The sequence below is a fragment of the Natator depressus genome, chromosome 21 (genome assembly GCF_965152275.1).
Source record: "Natator depressus isolate rNatDep1 chromosome 21, rNatDep2.hap1, whole genome shotgun sequence".
Lineage (NCBI taxonomy): Eukaryota > Metazoa > Chordata > Testudines > Cheloniidae > Natator > Natator depressus.
Window position 1 is genome coordinate 7,710,452 of NC_134254.1, and position 21,825 is coordinate 7,732,276.

Here is a 21,825-nt window from a genome sequence, read left to right on the forward strand (position 1 = left end):
TCTGCTTTTTTCTCTGTCCTAAACCAAAGGCATCTATACGCTGAGGAAACTGATCATATTTATTACTGTACCTTAATATGAATTGGTGATGGGTTTCTCATTTAGGCTTTATTTTTGCTTGTCCCTATCGTCCCTAGAACATCCCGATTACAGCCTGTAAAATAACCTTTGACACCCAACTTCATATATACAAAGTACATATATATGAAGTCAGTGGAACTTTTGCATAGGCAAGGGGTTCACTCGCAGGAAGCCGTTGCAAGATCATGGTTTTGAAGTTATTATTCGTATTTATAGTAGCTTCTAAAAGCCCCAACTGAGAGCAGAACCCCATTGTGCCAGGTGCTGTACAGACAAAAAAACAGACAGTCCCTGCCCTGAACTATTTTCAATCTAAACAGACAAAGGGACAAGGTTGGGAGGAAAGAGACACAGACGGGAAGTGACTTGCTCGCTGTCAGCATAAGGCAGATAAGTGGCCAAGCTGGGAGTAGAACCCAGGTGTCCTGACTCCCTGCTCAGTGCTCTGTCCACTAGACAGTATTTCTCAACAACCGGTTGGTGGACCAGCCCCAGCCCCTGAGATCTCCCTGACCAGTTTAGGAAGGCAGCAAGCCAGTCCCTGGTATCAAAGAGTTGAGAAACACTGCACTAGACCACACAACCTTCATACTTGCAACAACAGTAAATAGTTTCCCCTCACACTCTCATCCAAGTGAACAGTGATTTTTTTAAATTGATGCTGACCCACTAACTTGACTTGACAGAGGTCACATAGCTAGTCAGTGGCAGAGCAAGCAGGAACAGACTAGTGGTCTCTCTGACTTACAGTCCTGTGCTTTAAACACTACATCATGCTTCCTCCATTTTGGAGGATGGAAAACAAGGCATGCTAAGATTATCCCCATTTCTTTCACTTTTACAAGTCACGTTTCAGCTGAGGGTTTTTGCAGCTACAAAATAGAGGTGGTTTTTTGTGCCTGACATTAATATTTCTATTTGCTCTGGGGTTATTTTTCTAGTATCTTTCAAAAGATGCTCAGAGGAACATGTCCCCAAAATCACTTCTTCCTTGCCCTATGGCTCTTAATTTCTCTCCTTTTGCTATTCATAGAATATCAGGGTTGGAAGGGACCTCAGGAGGTCATATTATTTATGTCCATAACAGTATAACTCTAAAGCATTTGGAGATCCGTTTTGTATAGTATCTCTTATACAAAATGTTTCAATCATCACTGAGATTTCCAAACAGAAATTTAAAATGAGTAGAAAATCTAGATTTTAAAAATAGGTCCTTCTTTTATCAGGTGTGCATATTAAAGTGATTACATTTGTATCACACGTCACATATCTTAACAGGTATAGCTTTGTAACTGATGTAACCAGTGCTGTGCCAGATGCATTCTACTAGTCATTTAATAGACACTGAAAAAGCAACTGAGGCTGAGAACCACATATGTTCCAGCAGCAGTGACATAGGAAAGGGAATCCCCATAAACTGAAGTCATGGAGAACTTGACTGTAAGCAGGTACAGGCGTATTAGAGCAGAAGTTTACATACTACAAATAGATACCTTTGTTCCACTTCTAGAACAGTGTTTTAATACCAGCTTTCATTATGACCAGGCTCTGCTATATATCTGTCTGCCAGTCTAACTCCACACACAAACACACACTTCCAAAACATGGTCACTCACGCTGTCTAGACCAGAAATTTTTACTAAGAATTCCCCCAGTTCAACTTCCACCCATGCAGCTTCAGTCGTGGCAGCTCTATTGCAGGACAGTCACCGTTTAACCCTGCTCCAACCAGGTCTAAGACTAAAGAGGCGAAAATGCCAGCGGAACCATCTCTGCATTAGCATTTCTACAACTGCTACGCCAAATGAGCAGTTTAAATGCTTATCAATATACAAGTGAACTTGACTCACTATAGGCAGCATATTAGTGAGACAAGGTGAGCATCAGGGACCAAAGGTCTCGAACCCTAATCCACAGGGTTCTCAAGAGATAAGTAGTCCTGACCTGCCACCCAGTGACCTTGGGGCTGCACAGCCAGTAATACAACATTGAAACACTAATGAATGCTAGCACAAACAAAATTAGCCTAAAATCTACACAGTATAGTAACAACACTTCACTCTCACAGATACAAAAAGGACTTCAGATGGGTCTAGATCTCATCCTCATTTAACATTACACTCCCTACTTCCCTCCCCTATCTGCCCCAACTCCCTTTCCGAAAAAGATCTGAACTTCACATTTTTCTTCCATTAAACTCAATCTGATGTATTTAGAAGCTGCTTCATCAACCCAAGTCACAATTAACCAGACACTTGCAATACAGCTCATTTTAATATAACTTTTAAATAAGCCCGATGTGCATAACATGTTTTCAAAAACTCGGCACCAGGTTGGCAGTAACTGTTTCTGTTGATCATTTTGGAAGATATAGACAACACTCCAGGAAGCGCAAAAAAGCACATTTTAAAAACGGACACACACTCTTTACAAGATAGTTACGAAACTGCATGCTTTTCAGTCTCATTTTTTTAAATCCTTACTAATCCCTTCCTAAAATGCTTCCTTGTTTTTTAAGTTGCACTTAGCAGAGTGGCTAGTTCCTAAACTACAGATGGGCTTTTGCCAGCGTTCGTTTCTGGGCAGGCGTGCCAGTATCCAACGTCAAAATTACGGCGCATCCGATGACGTACAAATCTGCGCGCGCCCCCGCCTTAATTTTCCCTCCTAATCGGGCAGTAACATGCTCCTATCAGCAGTTCCTCCAAAGGCTGTCAAAGGTACCAAGTCATGCTTTAGGTAACTGTTAGGCATGTGACAACTTAGGGGAAAAAAAGGAAAAAAAGAGAAAACGGTAACCACAGAAACACTTGCCAAATACTCCTTTTATTGATGGACCAGGTATAGCAAACATCAGCTAACAGCAAACCATGCATCGTCAGGCAACTGTCAGAGCTCCCTAAAACTGATCGCTGGAAAAGGAATCTAACCGTATAAATATTTTAAAAGTGTTCAGAAACACACACTAATTTCTGAATGGCACAGCTGCAGCTCTCCTGGCCCGGGCTCTATTTTTACGAAGTCGCACTGAGTGGATCATCACTGCAAAACAAACGTCAAACAGCAGCACTGTGCCACCCACAGCTGTTTAACGCGAAACCACGGCAGCCCAAACATGAATGTGCTCGCTCTCGGAACAAGGATGAGTCCGGCCAGAGGGGAGATTTTTCTTTTACATGAATGGACGGACGTACACACACACACACACACACCCAACACACACACAATGTGGAGCAGAAATACATCAAAGCGAAAGCCCACAACTTTAAAACTTTTCAATAGCAGCAGCTGTGCGAGGCTCTGCTCCTGCCAGTGCCCTCTGCAAGGTGTCTCGACAGCCAGACAGGTAATCCAGCCCCTACACTGCCTCCCACTCCCACTGCCCTGGCCTTGCCCACAACCTGCATCCCCTGCGTGCACCTATCCCCGCAGGCGGATATCCCCGCCTCCCCCCGCACACTGCTGCCTGCTGCCCTGCTGCCTCCACATCCTCCTGCTGCCCTTCTGCCCTGACCCCTTCGGCCCCCCGCCCCAGGCTATGCCCTCTGACCCCCAAGCCAGCAGGCTGGGGCAGGGCCCAGGCCTCAGGGCCTCCCCGCCCCTCCAGGCAGGTCCCCGGGCTCACCCTAGCGCTGCTCCATGGGCCCCAGCTCGCCCTTCGGCCTGAGGGGGCCCTAGGCCCCCAGTTGGCTCCTCTCCTCCATCTTAGTGGGGGGCCAGGCCTCCACTTCCCCTCCCAGCCAACATGGCGGCGCGGCCACTTCCGCAGGGACTGCGTGGGGAGAGTCCTCCTGGATGGACTGCGACCATAGAGAGCACCGGAAGCCAGGCCTAGAAAGGAGGCGTCGGGGAAGCTCGGCCAGCGAGGCGCCTACCATAGAGATGGCGGGGGTGGGGGGAGAGGGAGTGTCCCAGCAGTGCTGGAGGACCGCGAGGGGGCAAGGGCACTGGGGCAGAAACCGAGCTGGAGGAAGGAAAGCAACGACCAGAACTGGGCACAACTTAAGCAGTGCACCGCGCCCTGCAGTATGTGCAGGGATCTGTGTCCTCACAGCCACTGTGCAAAGCAATGCACCCCCAGTGTGTGATCTGTGCCCCACACGGTCACTGTGCAATGCAAGGCACCAGCAGTGTGTGATCTGTGCCCACATGGTCACTGTGCAATGCAAGGCACCAGCAGTGTGTGATCTGTGCCCCACACGGTCACTGGGCAATGCAAGGCACCCCCAGTGTGTGATCTGTGCCCTCCACAGCCACTGTGCAATGCAAGGCACCCCCAGTGTGTGATCTGTGCCCCACACGGTCACTGGGCAATGCAAGGTACCCCCAATGTGTGATCTGTGCCCCACATGGTCACTGGGGAATGCAAGGCACCCCCAGTGTGTGATCTGTGCCCCACACGGTCACTGGGCAATGCAAGGCACCCGCACTGTGTGATCTGTGACCCACACGGTCACTGACCAATGCAATGAACCCCCAGTGTGTGATCTGTGCCCCACATGGTCACTGTGCAATGCAATGCACCCCCAGTGTGTGATCTGTGCCCCACACGGTCACTGGGCAATGCAAGGCACCAGCAGTGTGTGATCTGTGCCCCACACGGTCACTGTGCAATGCAAGGCACCAGCAGTGTGTGATCTGTGCCCCACATGGTCACTGTGCAATGCAAAGCACCCCCAATGTGTGATCTGTGCCCCACACGGTCACTGGGCAATGCAAGGCACCCCCAGTGTGTGATCTGTGCCCCACACGGTCACTGGGCAATGCAAGGCACCCCCGTGTGTGATCTGTGCCCCACACGGTCACTGGGCAATGCAAGGCACCCGCAGTGTGTGATCTGTGCCCTCCACAGCCACTGTGCAATGCAAGGCACCCCCAGTGTGTGATCTGTGCCCCACACGGTCACTGGGCAATGCAAGGTACCCCCAATGTGTGATCTGTGCCCCACACGGTCACTGGGGAATGCAAGGCACCCCCAGTGTGTGATCTGTGCCCCACACAGCCACTGTGCAATGCAAGGCACCCCCAGTGTGTGATCTGTGCCCCACACGGTCACTGGGCAATGCAAGGCACCCGCACTGTGTGATCTGTGACCCACACGGTCACTGACCAATGCAATGAACCCCCAGTGTGTGATCTGTGCCCCACATGGTCACTGTGCAATGCAATGCACCCCCAGTGTGTGATCTGTGCCCCACACGGTCACTGGGCAATGCAAGGCACCCCCAGTGTGTGATCTGTGCCCTCCACAGCCACTGTGCAATGCAAGGCACCCCCAGTGTGTGATCTGTGCCCCACACGGTCACTGGGCAATGCAAGGTACCCCCAATGTGTGATCTGTGCCCCACACGGTCACTGGGCAATGCAAGGCACCCCCAGTGTGTGATCTGTGCCCTCCACAGCCACTGTGCAATGCAAGGCACCCCCAGTGTGTGATCTGTGCCCCACACGGTCACTGGGCAATGCAAGGTACCCCCAATGTGTGATCTGTGCCCCACATGGTCACTGGGGAATGCAAGGCACCCCCAGTGTGTGATCTGTGCCCCACACAGCCACTGTGCAATGCAAGGCACCCCCAGTGTGTGATCTGTGCCCCACACGGTCACTGGGCAATGCAAGGCACCCGCACTGTGTGATCTGTGACCCACACGGTCACTGACCAATGCAATGAACCCCCAGTGTGTGATCTGTGCCCCACATGGTCACTGTGCAATGCAATGCACCCCCAGTGTGTGATCTGTGTCCCACACGGTCACTGGGCAATGCAAGGCACCAGCAGTGTGTGATCTGTGCCCCACACGGTCACTGTGCAATGCAAGGCACCAGCAGTGTGTAATCTGTGCCCCACATGGTCACTGTGCAATGCAATGAACCCCCAGTGTGTGATCTGTGCCCCACATGGTCACTGTGCAATGCAATGCACCCCCAGTGTGTGATCTGTGCCCCACACGGTCACTGGGCAATGCAAGGCACCAGCAGTGTGTGATCTGTGCCCCACACGGTCACTGGGCAAAGCAAGGCACCCCCTGTGTGTGATCTGTGCCCCACACGGTCACTGGGCAATGCAAGGCACCCCCAGTGTGTGATCTGTGCCCCACACGGCCACTGTGCAAAGTAATGTCCCAAAATGTGCCACCACACCCTCTGTGGACACCAAACTTGTCCTCTCTGCACAAACCCCTTAAAATCTGTTACGACGATGACAAATCTGCCCTGACCGTACACCCGACATACAGAGATGCCTAGGGGCTCACAGTCCACCTGCAGCACCGCCGACGAGCTCGAGGCTCGCAAAGGCATTTTCCGTGATGCAGCGGGGCCCCTCCGGGACCAAGGGCACGCCCTCCCGCACAGGCTCTGCCAGGGGGACTTCTGCCCCTCATCCCTTTGCACAGCGGCTGCTCACGCCCCGTTTTCTCCCTCCCCTGGCGCAGAGCCGGACCAGCCCCTCCCAGGGGCTGTGCACAGGGAGAGGAGCCGCTGCTTCCTGGCTCAGCCCCGCCTGCAGCTCAGCGCTTTTGGCTCTCCCAGTGGCCACGCAACGTAAGGAGCCCGGATAGCTCAGTCGGCAGAGCATCAGACTTTTAATCTGAGGGTCCAGGGTTCAAGTCCCTGTTCGGGCGAATCCTCCGAATTCTTTTTTTTTTTAATTCTTCCTTTATTTCTCAGTCTCTTTTCCCCCTGTTCCGCCTTCGCCTAGGTTGTTCCCCCCCAGCAGCCGCTGCAAAGCCCCCCCCGGCCCGGCCCGGCCCGGCCCGGCTCGGCTCGACTCCCCGCGGGGGGAGCAGCGCCGGGCTCGTGCAGGGAGGTGACACAGGCGCGCGCTCGGTAAAAAGACTTGGGGGGGGCTTTTAAAAACGCAGCACTTGGAGTCCGGCCCCCCCGCCGTCCCAAGCGGCTTCCACGGCGCCCCCCCTCCTGAAAAAGCTTCTGCGCCCGAACAGGGACTTGAACCCTGGACCCTCAGATTAAAAGTCTGATGCTCTGCCGACTGAGCTATCCGGGCGCTCTTGTATAGAAGCCTTTTTCTGCCGTATACATGGTACTTGACAAACGCAGCTCCACCTTGGCTTCAGCCTGTCCAGGGATTCCACCCCAGGCACTGCTTAATGGCTAGGCTGGCCAGGGAGAGGGCTGGGGGCCCTGAGCCTGCAATGCCTTGTTTGGAGGGATCCTTGCACCCCCCCCGGTTTGCCCCCCATTGGAAAGAAGTAAGACTCTGGCTGGGCCTGGCAGGATGGGGATCTAAAGTTGCACAGTGCAGGGACTGTGAAAATTGGTGCTCACAATGAATTAATATTAGTATGGCAATTCTAGCCTCTTCTGCATTTTCATGCCCATTGAAAATAAGTGGGTCTAGGCACCTAGGAATCAGATTTCAGCTTCACAGCCCTGTTAGTCTGTATTCGCAAAAAGAAAAGGAGGATTTGTGGCACCTTAGAGACTAACAAATTTATTGGAGCGTAAGCTTTCGTGAGCTACAGCTCACTTCATCGGATGCATGGTTAGTTCATCGGAATGCATCCGATGAAGTGAGCTGTAGCTCACGAAAGCTTATGCTCAAATAAATTGGTTAGTCTCTAAGGTGCCACAAGTCCTCCTTTTCTTTTTGCACCTAGGAATGACCATCTCAGCTCAGTCCCGGGGCTGTCTAGTCCAGTATCCCATCTCCAACAGTGGCCAGCACCAACTGCTCTAGAAGAAGGTGTAAGAAACCCTGCAGTGGCAGATGCAGGATAATCCCAGGAAAAGATCTCCCTAATCCCTTATGAAGATTGGTTTAAACCCTGAAACGTGAGGTTTTTTAATCTCTCCCAGAAGTCTTTGTCTGCTTTAACTTTTATAGCTGGCCATTCTTGTCATCTGTATAACCTGTCCCCTTTTGTTAATGCCCTGATGCACTGCTCCCCACCCACCCCACGCCTTGGTGCCTGACCCTGGGAGCCTTGGGGATGAGAAGTGCTATATAATTGTAAAGCATCAATATACAGCTGATGATTATACAGATCTGCCTCTTAATCCAGCAATTGGTTCTATTTAAGGAGAAAGGATGGGGCCTGGCAGCTAGGGAAGGGGAGTTTATTTTTCGTGTGATTAAATATGAAGCATCAGTAAAGGCAGGGGAGAGCTGGCCAGCTGGAATGCCATTGGGTTTGGAGGGCTCAGATTAGGAGACAGGGTTATTGTGAGGTGCAAGGGAACACAGTGAGGTGCCTTTGCCTGGAATCCAATCAAGTGAGTCATGGACGTTTAGTATCACTGTAGTTATACTGATGCTTTATATGTATACAGCACTTTTACTCTCCAAAACTCCCAGGATCAGAAATCCAGGACTGGGGTGGGTGGTGAGCTGTGCATCAGGAAATTAACAAAAGGGGACATGGTATGTGGACGACAGGAACATTAGCTGGAATAATTTTCCTTTGTTTTTGGCTGGCCTCCTCCAGGCCAAATAGGGCTATCACAGGGAGCCTGGCAGAAGGAATGGAATCAAGCAAAGGAAAAATTAGACTGAATATGTGAAAGAGGAGATCTGTTACACAGAGGCATCATTTACCCGAGGGTAGGAGTGGAAGCCATATCATTTGGGATATTTCAAATTATTCTGGATAAAGTGCTAGGAAATAAACTGCAGAAAACCATCCCACCCTGGGGAAAGGATGAGTAACTAGACCATTTCTAATGGGTCTGATGTCTCTAGCATCTCTGGCCTCAGCAATAAGAATACTGACCTAGGGAGCTTTAACAGCACCATGCTATAACTAATCAGCTTCAGTGTGGTGTAGTGGGAGGGCTAAAGTCAAGCACCGAGTAAGTGCTACTCTTCCAACATTTGCATTTCTTTCCTCCAATGCAATTGTTATCTTTCTCCATTGGGGGGCAGATTTTACCAGCAAATTTTTTGGATTATTAACTGCATGGAAGTAAACACCTTTTATTGAAAAAGTCACTAAGGCAACGACTTGATGTGCAAACCTTAACGTTGGGTGCAAGGTCCGGGGTATAAAATTATGACATTCACTATGGGCTTCTATGATTTGGTTTTCTCCCACACCTTTTAGAACTGTCTGTAAATGGCCTTTGTGAGGGAAAACTCTGCTACAGGACTGGTTAGTTCATGAAAGATTCTTTCCTATGTGAAGAATCCGTCATTATTGTTAATCCCCAGAGTGCTGTAGGGTTAACATGCTGTTTGACGAAGTGCTTAAAAAGACAAGGCGACAGATTTGCAAAAGTGCTCAGCCCCCAGTTAGGAATCTAAATCTAGTGAACAGATTTCCAAAAGGGCTCAGCAGCTCCCACTCAGAACAACAACTCAGGGTACTGTGCCCTTTTCAGAATCTTCCCATTTAGATGCCCAACTGGGAGCTGTGGTCTTTGGAGAATCTGGTCCCACTTTTGGGTGCTGAGCATTTTTGAAAATCTGAGCCAAGATTCCAACAATTTTATAGTCTAACTAGGAGAGTGGCCCAAGTTTTAAAAGTACTGAGCCACCACAAACTCCACTGCAGTCAATGAGAGCTGCCGGTGCCTTTGAAAATCAGGCCATTGCAACTCGGGGGGAGGGGGACAAAATCAAACACACGGCGGTACAGAGGCAGCACAGATGATGAGCTGAGTGTGGGAAGGTGTCTTGGGAGACTGGAGGAGGAGCAAGGCGTTTGGAATAACCAGATGTGATGTGCTGACCCCAACCAGCCCATAAATCAAAGGGGCTTGTGACAGTAACCTCAGCTGGCCTGGTGGTGAGCTCAGTGGAATAAATGTCCAATTTGTTATGATCTCATAGGGTGAGTTTAATTCCTGATGTTTGAAATATATATTTTTAAAATTAATTTCTGGTGAAAGGTCCCAGATTGACAGCCCTGGAGTAAGGCCCATCTCTTAGTAATACACACAGCATGTCCGGCACAAGCAGCTTCAAGGCAGGTGTCCTCCACGCTTCTCTGTCATGTGCTTCTAGGCTCCCCAAACCTGGGGACCCTCTCTAGCTCTGAATGGCAAAGTTGGGTCTCCATGTTCTTGGCCTTGCTGCTGAGACTGAGGTTGGCAGTTTTGCCCCATGGGTACCATTCAGTTAGAAGTGGACAATACTTTTATTATATGAAATTACAGATATTTATTGTAGTCTCTAACACCTCATCAGTGGGGAGCACTTTGAAAATTAGCATGGTAGTTTGGACTCTAAAAATGTTGTAATTCTCCAAGCCTCAGGGGAAAAGACAGAACTTCCATCGTACCTCTGGGATGGTCACCTGTGTGTCAGTGAAACAAAGGACAAGTGCATGTTAAATATAGGGACATAGTTTGTTCCTGAGAGACAGCAACCCACAATGTGTTATTCATGCTGCAAAATCATGCACCCCATGAAAAGCACAGATTTGTGTCACAAGGCAGGATCCTGTGCATGGTTACTGCTGAAATACAGAACAAACTGAGAGCTCTTAGTCATGTCACATAATGGAAGGTGCTCAGATACTACCGTGATGTGGGCAATATAAGAACCAGTACAGAATGCAATAGAAAGTACACTCCACAGCATTGCCAACTCTCACTATTTTGTCATGAGTCTCACAATGTTTGGTGTTTTTCTTAAAGCCCTAGTTCCTGGATTCATGTGAATAGGTGAGAATCTCAGCTTTTATTTAAAAAAAAATTAAGTTTAATGGATATGACCCAAGTGCACTCTGAGGGCTCAGAAACAAATAAAATGAACCCAAAACTTAAAAAAAAGAAAAAAGATTTGCAAACTAATCTCATAATTTTTTGAGACCAGATTCATTATTTTTTAACTCTGGGGCTGACGAATCTAAGACCCCCATTACCCATGGAGAAGGGGGTGGGAAAGAGAGGAAGGGAGGCACTGGGTTTAGGGAGCTGATTTGCCTTGGCTGCTTCAGAGAGCAATCAGTGTGCTTGTGGCTGGCTCTTTCAAAGCAAGCTTTCAGGGGTGCAATGCTTGAGGTCTCCAGGAGATGGCACATCCCTTTTCTTCTCCTCTTCTCTATTGTCTTCCCCTGGCTGCATCGCTTTCTCTCTCTCTTTCTGTGCCTAGTTCGCTTTGCTCTGTGGGGATTTTGCAGTCTGATGGCTTCACCCCTTCCTGCCATCTACCATCCGAGGAGGGACGCTTTTCTGCATTTACTCCTTTGATTTTATCTGTCCCACAGATGCACAAGCATCTATTCTGGACAAGATCACACTGAGGATTTTTGGAAGAACCATCCACAGGAGGAAGAGGGGTGTGTGTGTGTGAAAGACCCAGAGGGAGGAAGAGGAAGAGGGAGCACACAAAATAACACACGTGCAGTATTTTCACAGCCCAGGAAACCGCAGTGCAAACATCAGGTAAGAAACTGACCAGCGGCTGCTCTCGGGAGTGGAACTGGGCAGGAGGGGGGACGTGAAATTGACTCGGAGCTGTTTGACATTGATTAGGCAGAGCCTGGGATTAACATGGGGAAGGAATTTCCCGTTTGGAAAAATGGAAACATTGAAGGTGCAACAATACAGGGAGAAGGAAAAGGTTCTTCCACTGCAGTCCCAGCCCTGGATATAATGTAGCAGCAAAAGCCAGAAGTCGGTAGCAGGTTGCTGGAGGAGGGGGGCTGTTGACTGATCCCAACTGCAGGGGAATGTTTGTGGGGGTGGAAGGCAAATCCCTGGTTTATTTTAACCTCCTTTCCTAGCTGCAGGGCGTTCTGAGATGGTTATTTCAAATAAGTGATACCGGTTTTTATTTTAATCTCCCCCCCCTCCCCTTTTGGAGTAGCGGGGAGCGGGTCTTTCAGTGGATTTAACATGTGACTAAATGGCCAGGATCTCCTTGGAGACATTTGTTTTGCATTCCAGCCTCCTTCCAAGGCTCTTTTTGCTCCCAGCAGAAAGAAGGGAGACCGGGCCACAAAAAATAAATACATTTCACAACAAAGCAGAGCGGATCCTGGTATCTTCCCCTCTGCTGTGACTTTTCCAGTTGGCAGGATTGAGAAAATGTTTCCCCCTTTGTTAAGATTTTTCTTTTTCCTATTTGCAAGCAATAAAACAAGCCTCCAAGGAGTGGGAAAGTGCATGGCGGCCTTGAAAGACGTTTAGGATTTGGGATCTGTTCCTGTATGTGATTATATTTTTTAAAAGGTGATGTGCAAACACCAGGGGAATTCGGCCCCCAGTAGGGAACTTGTAGAGTTCCACTCCTTCTTGAAGTCTCCCATTGGTTAACAACACTCGTTTCTGTGTTTATTTTCATTCTGGTCCCCTGTTGCATGACAAGACTGTTTGTATATTACATTTAAGGGAGACATAAGGAACTTATTTATGCACTGTATGTATAGACTGCTTTATCTGTAATGTATATGGATCCTACTGTAAGCCTGGTTAAAATGATAATCAGCATAGCAAAATCCATAATGAAAGAGACACTCTTGCTTTTTTCCTCGTAAAAAAAAATCATACCTGCCCTATTAAGAGAAAGTTTTGGTGCTACATTGGATCATATACAGAGTTATTGTGATTCATTTCCTGTGCGCAGTCCAAAAAAATCAAGCCCAGCCTCCCCCCCGCCGCCCCCCTCCCCGGAACTGTAAACCCTAAAAATAATAGCAAAATAAAACAGGATTTTGGGAGAGCTGGATAGTGCACTAAATAATCAAATCGAATAAAAACAAAATGTTGGAACTTGACCATTAAGCGTACGTCAGCCTGAAAAAGTTGCATTATTTTTATTAGCCAGACAATACAGCAATCTGCATCAAATTAAAAGTTGCCTGTCAGCAAAGTCTTAGTGGTAGAGAGATCAAGCTCTAGATTTTCTGTTCTATTCCATGATGTCAATCTCCCCCTGCTGCTCCAGATTTCTGCTGGGTTGGAGCAGGGTGTATATATGTGTTTCTCCTAACTCACAAGGGGCATAGATCAGATTCCTTGTGCTGCTCGACAGGGCTCCTGTTCTTAGCATGGGGAAGGAATGTGTGTGTGTTAGATATTGCATTTTTAAAAAGAAGGCACTTGTCATGGTATTGATCATGTCACAGTAAACTGTGATGTTTTCCTGCTTTTGGAAAGGAATATCCTAGGCCCTGCTCTTGCAAATTCTTATGTATATGCTTAATGGTAAGCACCAGGGTTTAATGGGGCTATTCATGTGCAGAAAGGTAAGCATGCGCTTAACTGTTTGCAGGGGCTATGCTATAGCAAGCTGATAGCAGTGTGATCCGATAAATACAACCTTGCTTTTTAATGTCAACCGCAGTGTAGCTATTCGAGAGAGAAAAAATGTGATTGGCAAACCAGGCTTTCTAGCCCCACCAATATAGCAGGGCAGATGAACACTCATTAGCCACCTTACTGTGAATGGATAATGTTAAACAAAAGGCAAAGTGGGATCAGGCAGAGCATCAGCAGAGCTTCTGGGTCCTAAAAGTATCTGCCTTTGGCCTTGTACTTCTCTGGGCAGCCAGTAGAACAGCCCCCCCCACCCCACCCCCGTCATATGTTTATAGATAAATAGATCAAGTTTGTGTGTATAATCTGAATGCTGGTAATGGATACATTTGTGTGTGTGTGTGTCTGTGTCACTGTAAGGTGTGCTCCCATCAGCTCCATACATGTAGTGGGCCAGATACTCCCAGGGTGTTGTGCAGAGTTCCTGGGGCAGCAGGTAGGGGTAGGGGTAGGGGTGGGGGCTGTAACAGTAGATAGCCAGGCAGCCTCACTCTCCTTACGGGGTGCATGGAGTATGCTAATGCAATGTAGCATCTCAACAGCCTCCCCTGGTGGGATAGGCAGGGTTCTATGTGAGCTAAGGATCTCCCTGGCAGAAGTACCTCCCAGGGGGTAGTAGGTCCTGCCCTCCTTTGGGATGAAGCCCCCTGTAATTTACCTATGTCAGCATCAGTGCATCTGGCCCTGTGTGTGCACACATAATATAGAGTCCCTCTAGGCCTGCTCTCCTCTCACTTACACCAGTCTTGATCAGGAGTAACCAGTTTGAAACTGAAATGAAAATCCTCACTGTTATACACCGAGTGGGCCTGAAAGTGTTAGGAGATGGTCCCACTTACAGACCAGAAGGCGGATTTTCCTCTCATTTACCCTTGATGTCAATCGGGTGTAGCTGCATCAAAACCATGGAGTCACTGGTGTAAATGAAAGGAGAACGACCCCCCGATTGGTTTCTAGCAGCTCCATTTGGCCTGCACTTGGCGCAGCATTGCTGATGCATAACAATGTGCGTCCAGCCCTTGGCCAGGTTGCTCGGTCTGACTTAGGCCTGGGATGTCTGAAGGCACGTGGGGATCGTGCAGGGTCCTTGCCCCTGCAGCCACCATCAAACCCAAGAGAATCATGAATGGTTTAATTGTTGAGCATTCTCCAGCTGATTTCTGCTGCAAGAATGAATGTGCCAGGGAGAGGTTGACTAGCGCTGTACAAGCAGGAAATGGAGATTGGAGAACAGCTGAAGGGACTGTCTCTGTAACTGTGGTTTAAACTTGGCTTCAGCTGATTTTTCTCACACTCTTGCCATGACTAGTTCTGTCTGGGTCTAGCTGTGCCACCCAGCTTCGAAATTCCCTTTCCCAGGCCCTTACCCTGGCACCGTGCTAACCGCACAGGCCTTTCCCCAGGGCTGCAGAGGGGCGATGGTATTTGCAGAAACTTGGAGAGGGGCGGGGGGGGGGGCAGAGAGGGAAGGAAGGAGTACTGGCCAACTCCTACATCACTTTCAGTGCTGCCCAGCGGTAGTTCCTCCGTGGGATGCTGCAGGCTGCTCTGTGAGGTGACTCTATAACCCAGGCAGAGAGGATAAAACAATCATTTCATTGGCAATGGGCTTGTGTTACTGGGGGGTGGGGCGAAATTTTGCAGGTACCTTTTTCTTCAAGGGATGTGGGATGCTCTATTTGGGGAGAAAGAACTCCAGATCTGCAGAGGGTCTGCAGCTGTAGATTCACCTTACAGGGGTGATCCAGGAGGATCCACCAGATAGTGACTTCCAATGCAAGCTCCCTTCACAGGATACATCGTCCTTGCTAGAAGTGTGTAGGAAAGGATCAGACATCCAAAAGCAAGGAGGCACAGCGAGCTCCAGTGGGGAGACAGGGAGATAGAGGTTATGTTTATAAAGAGGAGAGAATTCACTCTCATTTGTGCTTGGGGAGAGGGAGGAGCAGGCCTGAGAAGCATTAAGCACCAGCCTTCACCTTGTGGGCTGCAGGTTCCATCCATCCTACAGCACCGAGTCTGAGTAGCCTCATTCCCAGCTGCAGACAGTAAACGCTGTCCCCCGGGCCTGGTACTGGCAGAGTCAGTAACTGCAAGTGCACCAGAGTCCAGGCATGAGTCAGTCCTGTCTTGCTCAGAGCTGCCAAGGTTTCAAGCCCCTAGTAGGGGAGGGAACAGGCCTGCAAGGTGCACCCAGTTTGCAGCTGCTGCTTGTGTCAGGTGAGCTCTTCTGGCTCTTCCTGGATGCCTGTTCTTAACCGGCTCCTGTTACCGTGTGGTGCTGGATCAGCTATGTAAACATGCTTCTGGAGGGGGGTGTAGCCCAGATAGCTAATGCAACTGCTTGGGAGCTGTTTACAGTTCAACGGCAAAAAGCCTTTCTGTCGTAAGCACCTCCTGAACATTCAAGGACTCGACTCTATCAAAATCCAGAGGGGCTCTGAGAAGGGATACAAGACTGCTGAGGGCTGCAGAGAGTGGAAATACCATTGGGGTATGTGTATGTGTGCAGATAGCCACACGTAGGTCTGATTTATTCAGAGTAATTGGGGGTAAGGGTGACTATTGATGTAGCAGAACCCAGCAGCCAACGTGCTGAGCTCCTCTGACAATCTGTCCATACACATCACAATCGCAGCTGAGCTGTCTTGAAAATCCCGACCTGATTTTGAGTGCTGATCACTTGAGAATCTGGCCCAGAGCTCTTTTGCGCCTCTGCCCCCTGGATGTGCCCTTTGCCTGAGGCCACAGTCGAGGGAAGGGGCCTTCCCCAGCTGTATGAATTGACATATGCCGTGGAGCTACAAACCAAACTGAAACCCTTGCACAGGAAATGGAATTGGGTGCGTTGCAGAAGGTTCCGGCTTATCGTGGGCTTTCAGACACCAAGTGTCATGGCAGCACCAGTGCACTTGAGGACAGAGATGAGAGACCATCAATGTATAGAAAACGTGGAAAGGGGGAGAAGGCCCCGTTTCTGCTGATTCTAGCCAGGCCTGCCCCGTGACAGATTGGACACCTTTGAGGTCTTGACCTGTCACGTTTGCACGATGTGCCACCAGGCTCCTGGGGCTGAAGTACCCCAGTGTAAATGGAGGCTATGTAAGTTAAGGTGAAGCTCTACACCTAGCAAGTCACGGCTCCTCTTTTGCACTTGCTCCCTTCCTTGCAAGGGTGCAGAGTCAAACTGGGGGGAAGGGAGGTGCAGAGGGAAATGGGCTTCGCCTGATCCCCATCATACTAATGAGGGGCTTGGCAAATGGTCCCCTCCTCGGCACTCTCTCCTAGGCTGCAGTAACCTGATCGCTATGCAGCAGCATCTCCCTAATGCAAGATTAGGTTCCCCCGTGCTTCCCATCCTGCTCAGCACATTGCACCTTGCACCTATCTGTGCAGCATTCTGCACCTGTGCAGCGCAGAACTGACCTTACCGGGGTTGAGTGGGTGGGCAGAACATCCAACATTCCCAGGAAGCCCCCCAGCCCACCGAACAGTAGGTGAGATGGCCCTCTGTCTAGAGTTATAGGTTTGAAGGCCAGAAGGGATCTTTCTGATAATCTAGTCTGACTTCCCACAAAACCCAGACCAGAGAACCTCCTGCAGTGACTCCCACATCCAGCCCATACCTTGTGATTGAGCTAGAGCATGTTTTTTGAGAAAGGCGTCTTGTCTTGACTGAAAGCCTTCCAGCGATGGGGCCCGGAAGTTGTATCTTCTATTAGTTACAGTGGTAGGTGGCATAAGCCCCCATCTGTGCTACAAAATTGAGAGACCTCGTAGTTAGAACTTAGTAGGGTCTCCCCTGAGTAGACTGACCTAAACCATGTGATGGAACCTCACCACAGCAGGAGGTGGGAGACTTGGGCCAAACGTGGGGCTATATATAAATATAAACCCTGCTCCACCTGCCTAGTCACAATTCCCCCTCACTCTGCTTTCAGGCTTGTTTGGCTTTGATCACAGGGAGCTGCTCAGTTGCAAGGCCACTGGGCGATGCAGAGTCCAATCCAGATGTGCTGGAAGCCTCCCATCTCTGTCTATCCATCGCTCAGGGGTTTCCCGTCCTGTCCTCACCAGCTACCCACCTTCCCGCAGCAGGATTTCCTCCCGAGGGTGGAAATGCGTAGAGAAATGATGGAAGAGCCTGTGTCATCAGCAGCTCCACATCCTGCCTGCCTGATCCAGAGGGCCTCGGACTGAATTGGACTCAGCACCGCTATTAATAGGAAACATCGTGCCTTAAAGAGGAAGAAACACATAATGCTCCAGATTGGAGGCAAACTGCTTTCTATTCCCCGGGCACCTTCCCGTCAGTGTGCATATATAGCGCAATGCAGGAGAATATCTGGATGGCTTTAGCATAGCACAGTTCCCAACGGAAAGGTCTGATCCTGCTCGATGTCAGCACCCACAATGCCTCGTGGCTTCAGAATGAGCTCTACACCTTGCTGGATAGCACACAAAGGCCTCCGGCTCATGGCAGGGAGTCTAAAGCCATGGGCCAAGATTTCCAAAGGGCAGCTAGTGATTTTGGGTGCTCCACCTGAGACCATTTAAAGGAGCCTGATTTTCAAGGTGCTGAGCACCTGCCCTCTGCAAATCAGGTCTGTTATAAGGTGTCACAAGTGGGGCCCTGAAAATCCCTGGTCACTTTTGAAAAGTAGGCCAGAGTATGTAGGGCAGAGGGAAAAGGTGTCAGGGACACGGGTGGGTCAGGGGATGGCTGCTAAGGCTGGATCTATTCCACACTCACGTGAGCCTCTGAAATGTTGTCGTAATTCATCGATTCAGAAGGTTACCTGCAGTCCACAGAGAGATGTTGCCACACTGGCAATTAGCACCTAGATAGCTGCAGTGATCAGTGCTATTTAAATAGCTCTGATAGAAACTGACATGAGGCAGGTGGCCCTGTTGCAGATCCTGTTAGTTTCACTGTTGGAGAGGGATTGTGCTGGGCAGGGCCGTTAGAAATCTACAATCATGCATTCATTGATCAGTGGACACAGTCAGAATAATTGAAGCCAGAGCACTGTCCAGTATCATGGGCCCCACACACCAACTGGGGAAAAACGGTTTGTACAACTGGTCATTGGGGTTTGCAAGTTCTAAGTTCTATTGTACGTACCAACAGCCACCCTATGCATTTTCAGGGTAACGGTGCTCATCTCAGAGAAATAGCTCTGTGTAGCGAAGCCCGTTGGCAACAACCAGCTGCAGGCAGGCCCATCTCTGACCCAGTTTTGAACAGGGGCTTACCACTGAGATGTTCTGGGGTGTAGCTGGCCCCGAGGGGTGGCCAGGAGTGTACAATTTGCTGGGAGGAGAGCTGCTCGGAATTTCTTTTTTGCTGCCAAAAATCTGGACCGAAAGGAAAATTCTTTCCTCTCCACTGACATTTTTCTCTCACATTTTGGTGTTTTCCTTGAAAACTGATTTGTATTCTTTGTTTAAAATTTTGGTTGCCAGAAGCGGAAATGTTTCTATATTTGGGTTTTTGTTTTTTAAAAAAACTGAAAGACTTGAAAAATGTCAGTGAAAACCCAAGAATGGACAATTTTTAGGGTGAAATTCTCCCTTTTGTTGCAAAAGCCGTTTTCTGTTCAGTATTTGGATGGAGAATTTTTGACCAGCTCCACCCCGAAGTCCTCCAGATGCTGTTGTTATTGTCCGGGGCCCCCTTCGTGTAGTTCAAATCAGTCCTTACACTGGATGTTCCTTAGACTCCCTCTCTTTGCTTTCCCCATTCAGGGCCTGACCCAAAGCCCATCAATGGAAATTTTTTTTTTGCCTTCCATGGGTTTTGGATCAGGCCTCCATTTCCTCTCGCCTTCCTGCCCCCCTCCCTGACTCCCTCTGTCTCTCTCCCTCCCACCCCACCCTCACAGTACACCTCTTTTTGAGCCAGAGGTGCAACTTTTCCATGTGTTACCAATACATAGGGTGACCAGATAGCAACTGTGAAAAAACAGGACCGGGGTCGGGGGGTAATAGGTGTCTATATAAGAAAAAGTCCCCAAAAATGGGACTATCCCTTTAAAAACGGGACATCTGGTCACCTTACCAATACGTGCATCCCACTCTTGGTTGCAGATGAAATGCAGGGAGTATGTAAGCAAAGGCCACCTGGGCACTGAGTGCTTGCCCTGCTAAGCCACACTCATGTTAAACTACGGGCCTGGATACATCTCTTCCTTGAAAGCTCCTGCTATTTATTTGTTTATTTCCTTGCTTGAGGGGACATTCCAGCAGGAGGTCTGTGAGCTGCTCCTAGGGTGATCAGATGTCCCGATTTTATAGGGACAATCCCGATTTTTGGGTCTTTTTCTTATATAGGCTCCTATTATCCCCCACACCGTGTCCCGATTTTTCACATTTGTTGTCTGGTCACCCTAGCTGCTCTGGCTGTAGCAGGCTGCTCTGTACAAGTCAGATCCCCCTCTCAAGGTGCTGTCCCTGTCCTGTGGCTTTTCCCACAGGGCTTCGTCTTGATCTACGCTTAAGGCACCAGGCTAGGTCTCAGGAAATCTGTGGTCACTTCCTGGCTCTGCCTGTGTGACATTGGCCAGTTAGCCTTTGCTTCAGTTCCCCATTTGCAGAACGGGGAGAATTACCCTTCTTTTCTCCCAGCCTGTGTCTACTTTGATTCTAAGCTGTGGGACAGGGACTGCTTCTTACTATGCATTTGTGCAGTGCCTAGCACACTGGGGCCCTGTTCTCAGGTGGGGTCTTTACACGCTACGCCACTCCTGTAATACAAATAATATGACTACTCGTGTCTGTCCCACGTGAACCTAAGGTTATCTCGCATTCCCAAGCCCCAGAGATGCTGAATCAGATCCGGAGCAGGAAGGTATGGGAAATGCTTCCTATGCTAAAGGAGCAAATCCCAGCAAGTTTAGCTGGGTCCTTCACTTCGGGTACAGATTGTTGTGAATCTAAACGCCCTCCGTCTTGGAGGGTGTTTGGAGCTGCTCTTTGGCTTACAGCCCCATCACTAACTCTGAGTCTCTATCCCATGTCAGGGTTCTCTGGCTGGTGGAGAGGCGTTGTGTTCCTGCTTGCTCTGCTCCTTCGCCATTCTCCAGTTATTCATGTTACAAGAGACTCTAGAGACTGGAGCCCAGTTGTGCAAGGTGCTGTACATGCACACAGTAAGAGGCAGTCCCTGCTCTGAACAGCTTACAATCTAGATAGACGAGCCAGACCAAGGAAGCATTCCCTCTACACACACGCGCGACGTCACAGGTTAGGTACCGAGAGGTGAAGTGACTTGCCCAAGGTCACAAAGTGAGCAAGTGGCAGAGCTGGGACTAGAATGTAGCTCTCCTGCCTCCCAGCCTGGTGCTCTATCCACTGGGCCATACTGCCTGCGAGAGGCCTGCCCTGGGAATGACCCTTATAGATGCAGTAGTCAAGGCAGAATGCCGCCAGTTCCAAGCTGCTGGCTGGGAATGAGGCTGCGCGGATGCAGTTCAGGCGGGTGTTGTAGGATGGCTGGAAGCTGGAGCCTGACGGAAAAGGCACTGGCCTTCACCTTTTTCAGGCTTGCTCCTCCCTCTGTCTGGTTATAAATGGGTGTGAATTGTCCCCTCTTTATAGGCATAGCCTCCATCTCCCTGGCTCCCACAGGCCTCCCTACGGGGCCTGCTCTGCCTCCTTGACCTTGGATGTTTGATGCCTTCTCAGATGCTTCAAACGTTTCTGCCTCTGAACAGCAGCTGTGGGAGAGGGGAAAGCCCACGTTGCACATCGCTCTGCAAGCATCCAGGGGCTCTCTCCAGGCAGATGTGCCTGCATTGACTCCCCCTTCCTAGCTAAGCCAACATGAGCATCATCTCCCAGTCCCTACACCAGAGCCTGTCCCTGCATCCACTGTATGTGCTGCATCTGCTCCAGGGCTGAGCAAGGGGGGTGGGGACTCGCTAGAGAGTTCACTCTGCTGTGAATTCCCACAGATCTTTGCACAATTTTCTGCTTGGTTTCCCTTGTCCCTCCCCAGAGTGGAGCAGGTGGTGCTCAGCTGCTGGGAGCGGAGCGGGCACACAGCAGGCTGTTCGCATTTGGGCTGGTTTAACCCTTAACGTGTGCAGATGCATGTCTCTGTACCAGATGGGTGACACCCATCCTCATCCCCCACCCCCTCTGATGCTCATCGCTTTGGACAGGGTTAAACTCATCCTCCCTGGTTCTGTGCTGTCTGACCAGGAGCTGGGTTGCTTGGTAAACTGGATAATGTCACTCCGGTTGCGATCCCACCTCTGCCCTTCTGGCTTTGCTGCTATTCCAGGGACGCAGCTATGTGTTGCCCCCCCGGCCCCCCTCCCCCCCGTGGCATCTCCGTAATCCCCACTGGAAGGCAGACATGCCATGGCATACAATGGGATCACTAATGCAGCAGGTGCAGCTAGCAGGGTGTAAAGAAAGGCCTGAAACAGAACAAAAGTGTCTCTCCAGTCCTTTTAAAATTGTACCTGCCATTGACCTGGCCCCATGCGCTTGGATACTATAGGTAGGGGGGGA

At 49.8% G+C, this 21,825-nt stretch overlaps 2 protein-coding genes and 2 non-coding genes across 7 annotated transcripts in view; 2 read left to right on the forward strand and 2 right to left on the reverse strand.

Moving 5' to 3' along the window:
• Positions 1-3,850, reverse strand: part of MDM4 (MDM4 regulator of p53) — a 33,440-nt gene extending 29,590 nt beyond the window's left edge. For all 4 annotated transcript variants that reach the window (XR_012636005.1, XM_074936385.1, XM_074936384.1 and 1 more), the window contains exon 1: positions 3,707-3,850. The gene's annotated coding sequence lies outside the window, so the exon portion shown is untranslated. The remainder of the gene's footprint in view (positions 1-3,706) is intronic.
• Positions 3,851-6,631: 2,781 nt separating this feature from the next.
• On the forward strand, positions 6,632-6,704 carry TRNAK-UUU (transfer RNA lysine (anticodon UUU)). Its single transcript has one exon. It is a non-coding gene; the product is annotated as a tRNA-Lys (tRNA).
• Positions 6,705-7,014: 310 nt separating this feature from the next.
• Positions 7,015-7,087, reverse strand: TRNAK-UUU (transfer RNA lysine (anticodon UUU)). The gene has a single exon. It is a non-coding gene; the product is annotated as a tRNA-Lys (tRNA).
• Positions 7,088-11,078: 3,991 nt separating this feature from the next.
• The window catches only part of PIK3C2B (phosphatidylinositol-4-phosphate 3-kinase catalytic subunit type 2 beta), a 73,141-nt gene continuing 62,394 nt past the window's right edge, over positions 11,079-21,825 (forward strand). Inside the window, exon 1 of the mRNA XM_074935887.1 lies at positions 11,079-11,430. The gene's annotated coding sequence lies outside the window, so the exon portion shown is untranslated. The remainder of the gene's footprint in view (positions 11,431-21,825) is intronic.